We start from the raw sequence: 15,128 nt of genomic DNA, 5'->3' as shown, positions 1-15,128 counted from the left end.
TTACAAAGCTTAGATTCAAAAAGGGGGACAGTGGGACTGTTTACTTGATTGTAAAACTGATGATCAGATGTTCATCACTTATGTTCATGGAAGTTTGGTGCACCCTGAAGGTCCAAATCTATTCCATCTATCCATCTTATTGTCCATCCAACACCAGGGGCTGGTGCCTATCTCCTGCAACCTTTAGGGAGAAAGGTGTAAGGTACACCTTACACCTTAGACACACAGGACAAAGGGCCATTAGCACACATACTCCCTGAGAGGGAAATAAAAGACACTATTCAGCCATGTTGTTGTACTGTGGGAGGAAGCTAGAGTACCTGGAAAGACACCACAAATCCAAGGGGAGAACATGCAAATCAGTGACTCGTGGTCACCTATCATCATATCATCTGATATTCAAAGATGATAGAAAAAAATATTTGTTTATTTGACTCTTCGATGAAATTGCTTTCTGTACGAATATTTGTGTTAGCAATTAAAATACATGGAAGAGAATTGATATAGTGTATATGGACAATTGTCGAGCTTAAACATACTGGTGATCCATCATCTTCCCTTCATATTAAAGAATGTGTGTTAAATATTCAATCCTTCTTATTTGCCATAAATGCACAATGAGAAAATTGAAAGGGTGATGCAAAAAGTATTAACTGACAGGGGGCAGTACCGAGCCCAATACACACAAACAACAAACAAGGTGTAATCTGTGTAATTTGATCTGCAGAGTGATGTTTTGGTTTCACGGTACACTCTACATTAAAATTTTATTAAATTAGGTTTTGTCAGACAAAATGGAAAAGTATGTCTTTAACTTTAGGGAGTTTTAGAGGAAGGAAGATCACTTTTGGAGCTTAAAGATATTTTCTTTTCAAACTGGTTTGGATAAAAAAAATGAGTTTGAAAAACAAAGGTGATAACGAGAACTGACGAGCTAAACATGAATCTTCGATAACGAAAACACGACTACTCATGGGAGTGAGTTTTCACTGATGAGACGAGACTAAATGAAAATGTTAGCGGATGGTCTGACAGACTCGTAAAATGCATCGCTGTGCTGTAATCTGTTAGACAAGCTAAGCAGCATCAGCCGTGCTGCAGCGTCCTGTTTGGTTACACGACCCACCTGGCATGCAGCGGTGCTCATTCTGCATGACCACAGATAGACCATGACAGCAGAGGTGAAAATAAGCCGGAATGGTCCAGTACTGCGTGCTCAACTCTGACAGACTCTGCACTTCTACCTGTGCTTGTGCAGAAATGTGTCTTTGTGCTCCAAGTCTGCGCTTTGTGCTCCACACTGATGGTTCGCTCTCCTTAGTATGGCTCTTTCTCTCACTACTTAATAAACTATATGTGGCTGATCATCTACTGCCAAGCGTAAAAAAATATCAAGATTTTATTTCTTCTAGCTCACAAGAGGTTATGCAAAACTTTCTTTAATTTTTATCAAAAGGAATCCCTAAATCATATAGAAAGCAAATGTTTCATGCTGTTTATTTTGGATAGGAGCCAGATGAAAAGGTATAGATCCTTGAATATTTCTCACTCATAGTTCTTGTTTCAATGTATTTATTAGTTTATTTAAATTCTAGAAATCAGGCAGCATTGTATCTGCTGCAAACTAAAACTAGACTAAAAAATTTTTGAGATTTAGTCAACTAAAACTGACTAAAACTATCACATTTAGCAATGACTAAAATGCGACTAAGTCCTGAAGATGAAATCTAAGATGGCTGTCAAAACCAACACTGCACTATACTGACTCCTATTAGTTGCTCATAGCATAGTAAAAAGCTTTTAAGGTAAAGCTAAAATTTTATATTTTATTTGGGGTTATATAATTGTCCTTCAAAGTCCAGAGGACTCAGTCCCTAATCTGTCATAAATGCAAGGTTTTTCTTTTAATGTTCATTGTTTACTTAGAATACTTCTAAATATTGTTTGGTATATCAGTATATTTAAATATGTTAGGCATTTGATGGTGTTGAAGCAGTGACTGAACATAATAGAAAAAAGATAAAGATGTGATTTAAATTTCTAGTTTACATCTTGTTGATGTTTTACACTGAACATTTTTTTTATTTTAAAACAATTTATCAAGTCTAGTACAAGAAAATAGGTTATTTCATTGACATTACAGTATAATAAATTACATTTTGTACCAAACCTCTGTATATTTACTCCCAATTACCTTTAAGTATCCAAAGATCCATGTCCTGAGTCCTTGAAAGTAAAGAGAGCTGCTAACAAATGGCTCCAAAATTCCATTCAAGAATCAGTTAATCCACTGTGACATTTTTGATATGGACAACACTTTCAATCTATCTCTGCCTACTGAACTGGCCATGTAAAGTTTAATGAGCACCTTTTGTGAAGTGATATGAATAATGTAAACATTACAGTGCATTAAAGTGCCTATGGTGCATGTGTCCCCAGGATGGACTGAGACTACGAGAAGGAGCCATGAAAATTAAAAAAGCCTGAGGGTAAAGAAGGAACAGAGAATGGAGAAAAAAAACGGGATGAGTTGAAGGCAGACGCATCAATTTGAACGCATCAATGGGCCACTTCCAATGCAGAGCAGAAGTCATCAGCACGAGCAGAGAGCTCATCACCCCATACTCACTTATCTCCCCTCTGTTGCTCATCTATGTCAACCTGCTCTTCACATTGGGAAGTGAAACGCAGGGTGACACGCCGACTGTGGGGAGGATGTTTTCAAGGAAACTCTAGAGAGCACAGCAGGTGACAGGAGGGAAATATGGGTACAGATAAAACAGACAATGACGTTCCTGCAGTCCGGCATACAGAATTAATCTTCCGAACAGAGGGAGGAGACACATTATAATGTGAAACAATCTGCATTATAAAAAACAAAACATGTTTAAACAGGTAACCCAAACTAAAAGTAAGTAGAAAAGCACTTGGAGGGCGCAGATCTCCGGCAAGCAACAAATCTTGCACCATATTGTGACTTTACACCTACAGCTAAAACTCGTTCATGATCTGGATCCTTTTCCACATTATCTGCTCTCCCCTTCTTCACTCTGCTTTCTTACAGTATTTGTTTGATCAGCAAGTTGAGACTAAACCCTATTGGTCAGGCATCATTTAACACATGCTATTCTTTAAAGTCCGGTCAGCAAGCAATAATCTATGGATCATTATCTATACCTAAAACAAATTTGTTTGCAGTGATTTAATGAATTTGGCGTTAATCAGTAAAAAAATAAAAACAAAATTTTTGTCGTGATCACTGAGTCCGAGACCGGCCATTTTTGCCCAAATATAATAAAACCTCCCTCCTGCCATCTTCAGTGATGTCACGGTGTGGTAAGTCTAGCGCCATTCTCCCCGCTTTACAAGCAAAATAAAAGGGAACTACTAGACACATCTGCAATCAACAACAATTATTGAAGAGAACTTCACCATTGAAATTTGCGACAGCTATAGTTAAACTGACAATGCCCATGTGCATGGCAGTTGGATGTTGTAATAAATCAGGTAAAAAGGAAAAAAAAAATGTGTTATTTCACTTTTCCGACATGATCCTCCACAGACGGGTTTGTCGTTGGATCGCCAACTTGAAGAGGGAGGATTTGCCATCGAACTTCTGGCCAGAGAAAAAACACGTAATATGTAGCCAACATTTGGAAGAAGAATGTTTTCAAGATGACTTGGATAATAGCGCGTTGTGACAAACACCAGATACAGCACTGGGACTTGATCAACAGCCGATACCGCACCGTGACGTCACAAACCAGTAGGTGGCAGTATTGTTCTTTGACAAACATGGATGCCTCCAGTAAAGCACATTCACATGAAAATTCTTCCTAATAAAAAACACTTATTAATTATTGAACTGTATGTTATAATTTCATATTTAAAGTACGTTCAGAAGGTCGAATTCTGAATATGACCAGACTTTTCCTGTAAAGAACACGCTCTTATTTGGTCATGAACAAGAACTTCCCAAAATGAGTGACATGTTGTGTTTATGTTTGTAATATTCATGAACTACTGCTACTACTACTAGTACTTCCAGCGAGTTATGGCTCACCTGGAGTTCATATTATACTTCTGAACTTTTTTTGAGTTATATGCTGAAGCTATCAATAGTCACTGCTGCCACCCTCTGGTTTAGGGGAGAATTGCTTGCTCCACTAAGGAATCCTTTAAAAAATTCCTGCATCTGGATTATGATGTGGATCATCACCAAAATTTAATGGAGTGTTCCTTGGACTGAGGTGCACCTTTGATTAAAAAAAAGAATAAATCCATTCATAGATTTCAAGTTATCCTGGACACAAACAGAGAGACACTTAAAGTATTTAAAGAACATTTTATTAACTGAAAGGGATCTTTCAAGTTGGACTACGCTCCTGGTCTGTGACATCAGCACCTTTTGTACATCTTTCATATGAATCTACAGAACGGATGGTTTTCCCTACCAAAAAAATAAAGATCAAATAACACCAATAGGTCGAATGAATAGTCAAACCTCTTTGATGGCTTATATGGAAAAATATCTAAAAGCTCTTGCTGCCAAAATGTAACTGTGGACGTGTTTTCACCGACAGTTTCTTCCCCCCACTTTTTTCCATACTGTATATTCAGACTAGTCTGTCACTCCCCTAAATCCAGGCTTCACCATTATAATTAGAAATCTCTTTTAAAGTAGCAGCAGTTCTTCCAACCCCCACCAACGCACCGCTCAAAAGATTGGTGGGCCTCTATCTTCTCAGGGATCTCTTCCCTACTGAATAAGCAATGGAGCGTTCCCACTTCACTTCTCCATGCCAGGCTGGCCTGAGCACACCTCCTATCCTACCCCACCCAACCCCTCTTTCCCATCTCCACAGATTGAGCCCCCTCTCTTCCCTCCACCCGCCACTCTTCCCAGCTCCTGCTCTTAGCTGCATGGATACACAAAAGAAGGCTTCGGCTTAGTGGCCTTGTGATGGATGCATTTTTATTGGCCAATCTCTGTTATCTTTGCGAAACAGGACTCAGACTCTATTCTCTGAGGGCTTTCTGATTTTCTCTGACACTCACACCACCCAAACCTATTTCCAGTTCTTTTTTTCAGTCTGTATGTTTGCTTCCACCTTTATTTGGAGGTCAATCATTAATACTCGTAAGCTTCCATGCCGACCTTTTCTGACCCTAAGCTTAAACCTTGGGTTTTTCCCTGTATTGAGCATCCAAGCTCTTGTCTTGGTATTGTCACTGAGGCACAGAATGTGGAGGCCAGGGCTGCCCCAAGGTCAAGTGTTGGCTAAAACCATGCCACTGAACAATAGGAGGCCCTTCCTCCCTACATCTACACAGATGCCCCCTGGGTTGTCCCTCTTCAGATTGATTCTCTATGCAGCAACCCTTCAAGTCAATCAATTTAATTAATTTAAACCAGATGGGTCAAACTTGGAAATCAGCAAATCTCATTTTGTGGTTGAAATGGATAAATGTATACAGCTAATGGTTTTGTCAATCTCAGTTGTGAATTGAATCAGGGATTGTTATATGGTAAACATTTTGTTATCCTTTAAATTAATTTGGATGGCTTAAAGCAGAATTTGATCAACTTCAGGATTATCTATTTATACATTTATGAATAATAAACGTTGGGAGCTTTTTGCATGTAGAGGTTGGTTTCCTTTAAAAAAAATAGTGACAATCACCTTCAAGCCTTCGCTGTCACCGTCCAGAATCTTGACTTTCGCTGCCTAACAAGAATTGTGGGGTTTAAAAAAAATCCCTCTTCAATAAGCTCCTTTATTTTTTGCTCACTCTGCAGTTTGCTACTCCCTCATTTCCCGGCCACGGACTTCCACTAGGTCTTGATGTATCGTATATCTCTGTTTTTCCTGAGTGGCTCTTTTTAGGCCTTAGGTCAGGAGGTGAAATAAAGCAGACCCCGTTTTTGAGACGAAACGGTCTCAAAGCTTGAACCTGAGGGCAGTCCCCCCCTAGCCCCGGCATGACAGGAGCTGCGTCCGACAAAGGCGCAGTTTGGTACAAAGTAGTGAGTAAGGGGAAAAAAAAAACTGAAACACAACAGGGAGGGTTATTTGGTGTTCCTTTGACCCTTCAAGCCCTTTGAGATGAAAAGGCTTTCAATTTTTACCAAGGAAGACCAGTTCAGCTGAGAACACTGGTATGGGCTTCAAAGCTCAGCAGAAATTTTAATCAGAGACAAATCACTGTATATTGTGGGGTGAAAAGAACAATAGTGCAGTAGTTTAAAGGGGCAAAGGGGAAAATTGTGCAAGATTAAAAAAAGCCATCGCATAGCATGTTTGCACCTAGTGACTGATGCTTGCATTAGTCACTTACAACCATGACAAGAGAACATCTGAGTTTATAGGTCACTTTGAATAATGTTAAATTAACATAAACGGATCCACAACTAGTTGAACCTGTTGTTTGTTATATGTAAAAACTCATGTTTACCCTATTAGCAAGAGCTTAACACCATTACAGTTAGGCCAGAGGCTAACATGAAATCCAAATCAAATTGGAAGATAATTACTGTTTAAGGTGACAGTGAAGCATCTTTCAGTCAGTGTAACTTTTTAAAAATATATATGAGAAAAAGTTTTGATCCCAATGCTAACTGCAAACAGTCTTAGATAAAAACCGGAGCTCTTTGTTCCACTCTTCCCTTTTCCTCTGTTTTGTCCTCCTCATTCTTATTACCTTTTGTGATTTCTAAGTTGTAATCACTTTCAACTCACTGCAGTTCAAACTGAAAAGGTTTTGTGACATTAACACAATTTAACCTATACTCAACACTACATGCCAATTGTCTGGGGAAAAATATTAAATTTGTTCAAGGGACAAAACAGTTTCAGTTTTCCATTCATCGCATATCATCAAAGAAAATTATTTAGAATTAAACTTTAAAGACTGATATTGAAAAGTAAAAATATTTTTATAAAGGTTGCAATCGCCCTTAATGTGACCATGTAAAAAAACTGATCTGTCAAAAAATTTAGTAGGCTATTTTTGCACTTAGAATAGATAACTATTATGCACTTTTAATAATATAATAGAGATTTTTTTTTATTATTGTTATTTTAAACATAATAATGTCATTTTATTCCCTCTGCAAGTTGTCTCACAGTAGCAGCCATTCAAAATGACCCTTCCCAGTCAAACGCCAGCACACTTCCCTGCAGCTTATCATGGGAACTTTTCCATGTGACCATCAGATAATATACACCCAGAAAAGTTGCAGCCTTCTCATGTTTAGAATCCATCTACGTAAATAGAAGTTAGTAGATAGGACGTCCAGTTATCTTCTATCAGAAGGACTTCATGTGCAGGCTGACTTGGGATCTATGGCAACAAAAAAATACATTGTTTTGGCAAAAATATTTGATCGTCAAGGGCCATTTAAAGTCACCAGCACAAAAACAATAAAAAAAAACAGTTCTCTCAAAAAGTGTGTGTCCTTTGTCCCACATAAACAGAAATGGATGGAAAAGCTGTTGAGGCTTCGGAAGGTATGTTTTCTTAATGTAATTTTAGTGAAGATAAATATTTAAAATAATTCTGCTTAAAAGTTTTATTTTGCCGAATAAAAACATATTTATTTCAGCAACACAATGAAAAGTAAAAAATACCCAGGAGTGTACTGTTCTTCACTGAACAATTTTAAAGAGCCTAATTAATATTTAAAGTCTTGGTCATCCAGCCTAATGGTCCAGGCAAGGAATAGGCTATTTAGGGGTCAATCGTTTTATTATGATTAATGAAGGGGAGCAAAAGGGTACATCATATCTGTACTGCATTCCCTCTTTCTTTAAGCCTTAGCGAGGCATATTAAAAGCAGAGAGCAAGGCTTCCCACTTAACTCTTCTAAATGGCCTTATAGATATTTTTGTCCAGGACACTCAAGATATGTTTCATTAATTAATGTTTCATCAACTGAGGAACTTACTTTTAAAAATAATGGGGAAAGAATGCTGCAGTTCTTTAGTGTTATGAACATCTAAGTGTTTTAGTACAGGACAAGGGACAAAGGGCCACATCCTGTTAAATATGAAGAGTAATTTACCTCTCTATGAATCCAAAATTAATTAAAACAAAACCAAATATTCTAATTATAATTGCTCCAGTCAATTAAACAGCGCACCAAAACATTGAGTATATTTAGCCCGTTGGTTTGTCCAACCATCTGTAAGGTTTGATTTATTTAAATGCACGTCTGTCTTCTGTGTTTAAAATAACAGATACGAAGAAATTGCTAAGGCTGCCTACTGATCATCACTAAAATCAACCAAGCAAGATAACTGTCTGCTCATCTGACACATATGGCTAATTTGTTTTTGAAAAATGTCCTTCCTAAAGCATGAAGTAGAGTATTGCTTGTGATTACAGTGAGGTGGACACAAACATGGCCTATGTATTTGTCCTGTTTAAATTGCTGGAACAAAGACTTTAAAAATAATCTTGTGCAGATTTCCTATTGGTAGGTTCATCAGTTATGACATTTGTTCATGTTGGCATCTGTGGAGAATAAGAAATGTAAACACTCTAAATTTAAAAAACCAATCTGAATTTAATCAGATAAAATTATCTGTACTCTCATACTTTTCTTCAGTTTACCTGTGACTGGGTTGTGGGGCAACAGTCTCAGCAGGACACCTCTTCCAGATCATCAGAGAGAAGTCAAAGCCACCTCAGCTAACTCCTTTTGATGCGGAGAACAAGTGTCTCTACTCAGGACCCATCCTAGTTGGCCAAGCTGTGGTCGCTCGTATTTAGGATCTAATTCCTTCAAAGTCATAGTCCAAATTTTATGACCATAGGTGAGGTTATGAACCACAAGAGTTTTACCTTTTGACTCAGCTCCCTCTTCACCACGGCGGACCAATACAGCATCAACATTACGGCAGCAACCATACTCATGTACAGGACCTCGATATACTTGAACTCATCTACTTAAGGCAAGACCTCTGCTCCAACCGGAAGGGGAAAAGCCTCCTTATTCATATCAAGACAAATACCCTGAGGCTTTGAGGAGCTGATCCTCATCCCAGTCACTTCACACTCGGCTGTGAATTGCCATAGTGTATACTGTAGGCCTAGCAGGAAAGAAAGAGCAGAACCACATTATCTGCAAAAAGCGGAAACAAAACGAAACCATTGGTCCCAAAACCAGACCTCCTCCACCCCTTACAGAAGTGAATAATAGCAGATGTAGAAGAGAACTTCAAGTACCTTGGAACACCACAGGCAAATGGCAAAAATGAAGAGTTTGCAAGGAAATCAGCAACAGCCAAATACCTGCAACGAGTAAGGCAAGTTCTGAGAAGTCAGCTAAATGGCAAGAACAAGGTCCAGCCAATCAACGGCTTCGCCTTGCCAATAATGCTCTTCTGGGATAATAAGGAGGAAACTCAGGCCACTGATATTAAAACTTGAAAGACAGAGGAAGCTAGAAATGAAAGAAGTGGAGGCACCATCATGGGAGAAAAACTCCTGTATGGGCTGTAGCACTGACGAATAGCTGAAGTGGCTGATATGACTAAATCCTACCAATGATTATAGAAGGGCCGGACTGAAGGACAGCACAGAAGCACTGATCACGGTAGCACAGGAGTGGGCCTTGAGCACCAGAGTAATAGAGGCCCAGATCTCCCATTCCAAGCAAGATCCCATTCCAAGCAAGATCCCAGGTGAAGGCAATGAAAAGATCTCACAGCAGAGGATAAGATACTGGCAGGAAAGAAATACATGAACCGTCATAACGATGTGGCTGGTATAGTGTACAGAAAAATTAGTGCAGAATACAAGCTGGAGAACCCCAGGTCAAAATGGGAGCCATATCTCAAGGTGGAGGAGAATGACAGACCTAAGATCTGCGGAACTTCAAGATACAAACAGGCAAAATACCTGAGGCACAAAAAACAGACGTTGTGAGCATTGATCAGTAACAGAGGACAGCTGTAGTGTGGCCATCCCAAATGATGGAAACATCTGAAAAAAGAACATGAGAAATTGGGAAAATACCAAGACCTCAGGGAAGAACTACAAAGAGCCTGAAAGGAGAAGGCAATGGTAGTGCCCATTGTCATTGGAGCACTGGGGGTAGTACCCCTACATTGGAGAAATGGCTGATAGATACCTGGAGAAACATCCTATAGTCTTCAGTCCAGAATTGTGCAGTTTTAGGAAGAGCTCAGATACTTAGAATGAACTTCAACCTCCCAGGCCTCTGGTAGAGGACCCAAGCTTGAGATGATGGAACAACCCACCTCGCCAAGGAGTAAAAGGTGTGGTTGAGAAAGCAGTCTCTTCTTAGTATATATGTATATATAAATATATATATATATATATATATATATATATATACACACACAACAGTATTACAACAATGGCATGATATTGCAGTTGAGGTAAATAAACATTGCCAATATAAAGTGCACCAGTGATCAGAATATATATATCTATACTCTGGTCATTGCTGTCCTTTATATGCATATATATAATTTTTTGTAAGTCCTGTTGTTTAAGTTATGAGAAGTATATTAATGTAAAACAACGCACACTATCTATGACATTTTGTGTTTTTGTTACTGTTAACATAGAAAAATCTTTCCGTATGCAAAAAAGAAAAAAATAATAATAATATTATAGTTGCCCTTTTAAATATCCTTGTGCCTTTGGCCAGGCCTGACTAAACCTCTTTTTCATGGTAGACACCAGAATCTTTCATTTGTTTTAGTTAAATAGTTTTTTTTTTTTAAGTTTTATAATCATTGGCATCTTGGAAAATGTTGTTAAACAGAATCTGTCACGTCTTGTGCAGTCTCAAATGTTTTGGGAAACATTGGAGACAAAAAAAAAATAATCTATGTTCAACCGTAAGTTTAGGATAATATGCAAATGATCAATATTACTAATTGCAGAGAGGAATGATTGCTATAATTATGTTGACTCTCTGATGAGTCCACCTGTTGGCATCATGCTGAAAACAATTTTCCACTCTGTGAAACATGGCGCATGTAAACACTCGTGAAATGTAAAACCAGGGGATGGTCTGCCACCTCTGTCAGCTGCAGCCTACAATTATGCCTTGATAACAGGAAAATGTATCTTGGGGAAAAAACATATTTAAAAACATATTTATTCCTGTAAAAAAAAAAAAAAAAAAAACTGTTATACATGTTTATTTTTATGCACTTTTGACATTTAAGCCTAAAATGAACAATGAAGGCAGTATTTGTTTAATTTATCATACAGTATCCTCAAATGTGTAGGACGTAAAGTGTTGCACATTTTGATACATATATCTGTAAAGAATCTGTTTCACAAAAAGATAAAATACAGTATGATACATCTGCTGCTCCCCTCACTTCACAGACATGTCCAGAAATTCAGGTGGAGAGTTATTGATCCAATCCCTCAATGCATTGGGAATTGATAACTGGACACTTCAGAGTGTTCTTTTATGTTTCCTCTCACTTTGAAGCTCTCCACCCTTTCAGGCAATGCTATTCTATGCAACACCCTGTCGAATGACTCAAACCCATTCCTCTTTGGTTCCAAAGGTTTCCGCAAGCACAGTCTGGAAGGCTTCTTCAGAGTCCCAGCTGTAAATGTAAATTAATGTTGGGCATAACAAAGGGCACCTTCATTTCTTTGCACATAAAGGTGAGCATGTTTCAGGTGTTCTGGAAGAAGAGCCATGGCCTCTCCGTCTCCTTCTTTCGTTGTCCTTCACTCCTTGTCAAAGTATCATTCTCAGCACCCCAGAGAGGCCCCTCTAACCCTCAACATCTGTGCCATTTTACCACTCTGCTGGTAGAAAGCCGGCTAGTATGACAGGCAAGCTGCAGCCCACCGGAGGCACCAGAAACTGCTTCCAGACATCTCAAAGTGCAGTCATCTGTAGTTCTGCGCTTTTGCTTGTTCAATTTATTTGTCTGCAATTTTGTTAAACTAATCACAGGTGTGTTTGCACCATCTAACCGGAACAAAAAAAAAAGGAAAACATGCAAAAGAGACTTAAAGCAATGCTTATTTGAAGAAATATTTGTCTCCAAATAAAAAAAGTTTTTAAAGCTTGCAAAAAAATATAGTAGTTCTATTTAAATCACTCTGTTGCTCTGCACTGTAAAGTGAATCTTTAAAAATATAAAAAAACTAAACTTAAGGGAAACACCCTGAGTAGACAAGTAGCTCTAAAGTGCCACGTAGGACATCACAAACAGGATTCTGTACATTTCTAAAGGATGTTAGGGGCTGCTATAACGTTATATATACAGTATATAGGCAGCATTTATCGATTTGGGAAACCAGTCCCCTCGTACTCATAAAATATAGGTTCCTGTCGTCTGGAGAGAATGATACATCTGCTCTGTAACTTGACAAGAGGGAGCAATAAGGGAAAGACAAAAGAGAGAGAGAAACCCCAAAGTTTACAGAGAGACAGATGGAAAACGAGAATGTGCAGAAGGATTAGAGGGAAACCAAACCACTGCCGCCTAGTTAGTGGGTCTGGGGTGATTGCATGAGGGGAAGCTGGAAGCTCCATTTACATTGGGAGCTGCAGCATAAAAAGCAAAAGCTGCTTTGGCTTGTCAGTTTTCTGACTAGCATCATAAACCAGGAGATGCCCATGACTGCGTGTTCTACTTCAACGCAGCTCACTACCTGTCACCCTCATCCTTCTCCTACTTAAAGAGAGAAAAACACACACACACATCCTCACACCCACACACGGCATCTCTCTGGTGTGCTTGTGTTTCTGTATGTGAGCATTTGTTCCGAATCAGGCACCTGAAGTCTTTCAGGAGAGCCGACTTCACCAACAAGGCCCCCTGGACTGTCATATGTCTGGATGCAGACCAATACCCATCACGCCAAACTGATCAAAAGCAAAAGAAAGTGGGAACTTTGAACTACGCAGTCCAGCGTGCCTCCCTGTTGCTTATTACACTCAAAAATCCCAGCAAGTAGCCATATGAATATCCCTCTGCTGATAGGATCTTCAAAAGAACAAATTTTCTCAGCCTTTTAGAAGAAATTGAAATTCTCTGCCAGTTATTTTGGACCCTCTCCTCACACCGCTGTCAAATCCCATAGTAGGTGTAATCAAAGTAATTATAACAAAACACAGGTGTTCCATGGTGCACATCACTGAACATGGATCTCATCAGTGATCAGAAACAAACCAAAAAAAAAAAGAAAAACAGAAAAAAGAAACAAATCCAAATCAAAAGTAATTACAGCTTCTTTATCAACAGGCATGGCTGCAGAAACAGCAGTTGTTGACATCTGGTATAAATGTGGATATCTCACATGTGGATTCCCTTTTCCTTTTGCTTCTATTTTCCCTCATAATAAATAAAAAGCAGGGTTTTTTTTAATACAAAGTACTTCATAAAGTTGAGGGAAAAGTACACATTAATGTTATTATTCTATCTGTTCGTCCGTCCGTACGTACCTATGTACGTACGGCTGTCTATATATCTATGTCTATATATATGAAGACTATGGTGTGTGATTTGCTGAGCCACTGTACTCTCATTCCATTAAAAAATCTGGTACAGCAATTTGCCTTCACAAGTCACCCAAATTGATTAAAAAAATACAAGAAAGGAACCCTGCAGAAAAATCAAGGAGAAAGTTAGGGAGGTTTAAGGCAGGTTTAGGTGGCAAAAAATTATCATATTCTTTGATCTTTTCAAAAGGTTTAGCCTGATACCTCCTCTGAAAACAGAAATGGCTGAAAGATGTCATTCAATCTTAGTGTTTGTCATGCACACTACAAATTGGACTATTACATTAAAATGAGGAAACACATCTGAAAAAAAAGTCATAGGGAGTTATCTGACCTCTCAGATGTGACATTCTTATACAAGCTGCCAGTTAACTTGGTACAACATATACATATTGATAAGCCTTAAGTGTATTTTATTTCACACTAGACAGATACATCCAAGTGAGGACTTTCCTGGCAAATAATACTGTGTGTGCTTTGTACTGTTTTCACAGGGTGTTTGTCCCAGCTGATGTCACGATCATGGCTCTGAGAGCTGGCCTAATTGCATATTTCTTTCACCTGCCTAACTCTGCCCACTTTCCAATTGCCAATCATCTAATCCACCTGCTTCTGCTGCTTCTTTATATACGGCTTGGTCCCATCTATTGGGGCCAGAGCATTGAATTTGAGTTGGAGATCAATGCTGATGCCATAGTTCATGTTCTTGTTCTTAGGGGGGCCAGTGGTGAGAGAGGGTTTTTTAGTGTTTTGTAGTGTTCCTGTTTTCTTTATCATGTGTAGTCTCTTATTCACTGAGCGTACCCTGGTCCTGTCTTGGCTCAATGGAGAGAGCGAGTTTTTAGCGTACCGTTGTTCCCGATACCCTGCCCTATTCCGCCTCTTTCCAAATGAGCTTGCCTGTTCCCATCTTAACGCTGTGCCTGAACTCTCTGTTGGACTCCTGGAACAAGGAACCAGCCTGTTCCTGTTCTTATTGCAACCCCTGACCGGGCTACAGACTCCTGGATTTCTGAGCCTTCCTGTTCTGATCTGTTTCACTGACCTGGATCCTACCGCATTCTATGGAGGTGGACCTGTGTTTTTCTCTAACCAGAGTTTCCAGTGATGGAAACTCTGCTGATCCATAGCCCGTTCCTGTATTCTTCGTTTTAATAAAACACTTTGAATTATCCCACTGTCTGTATCGCCTGAATACTGGGTCCTACCCACTAAGCCTTATTTCAATATAAGTAACTGTTGTAACCCTTAGTCTGGGTTCATTCCTTAATCTTGTTCCCCTTAATGGTAGCAGGAGTCCAGCACCTATATCCCAATAACTCCGCTGTCTGGTTAAGATAAAATCACTATTAAACCTTAAGTCCTGTTTCATAATCATTAACTATTAAAAAGCGTTATATCTAAAGTGAGGTTAAACCCATCCATAGTCTCCAAGTCAAGAACTGGCTATGAAAGATCAGAGGTATGTGCACCCTCTTGGGGCTGGATCTTTCTTTAGGTCGACCTTCTGCATGTAGAAAGACAACAGAAAAAATACAAAAAGCAACAGCTATAACTGAATGCTTTAGATCAGGCATGTCAAACATACGGCCCGCGGGCCGGACCCGGC

Source organism: Cyprinodon tularosa, unplaced genomic scaffold (genome assembly GCF_016077235.1).
Source record: "Cyprinodon tularosa strain WSP-4 unplaced genomic scaffold, ASM1607723v1 ctg6, whole genome shotgun sequence".
Lineage (NCBI taxonomy): Eukaryota > Metazoa > Chordata > Actinopteri > Cyprinodontiformes > Cyprinodontidae > Cyprinodon > Cyprinodon tularosa.
Note: the sequence above shows the minus strand (reverse complement) of the source record.